Source organism: Tarenaya hassleriana, unplaced genomic scaffold (genome assembly GCF_000463585.1).
Source record: "Tarenaya hassleriana unplaced genomic scaffold, ASM46358v1 Cleome45, whole genome shotgun sequence".
Taxonomy (NCBI): Eukaryota; Viridiplantae; Streptophyta; class Magnoliopsida; order Brassicales; family Cleomaceae; genus Tarenaya; species Tarenaya hassleriana.
In genome coordinates this window covers 341,018-341,258 of record NW_010967219.1, presented here as the reverse complement: position 1 = coordinate 341,258, position 241 = coordinate 341,018, and positions in this window count along the sequence as shown.

The following is a 241-nucleotide window of genomic DNA, read 5'->3' as shown; positions in this document are numbered from 1 at the left end:
ATAACGGAAGGAAGAAGTTCCTCCATGACGTACGGGATTATTTTTGGGACGACCCGTTCTTGTTCAAGCGTGGTACCGATGGGATGTTCCGACGATGCATTCCCGAGGAAGAAGTGCAACAGGTACTTTTCCATTGCCACTCCTCTGATTACGCAGGTCATTTTGCCGCTTCGAAGACCGCAACGAAGATTCTACAAGCGGGATTCTATTGGCCTACGATGTTCAAGGATGTCCATAGGTA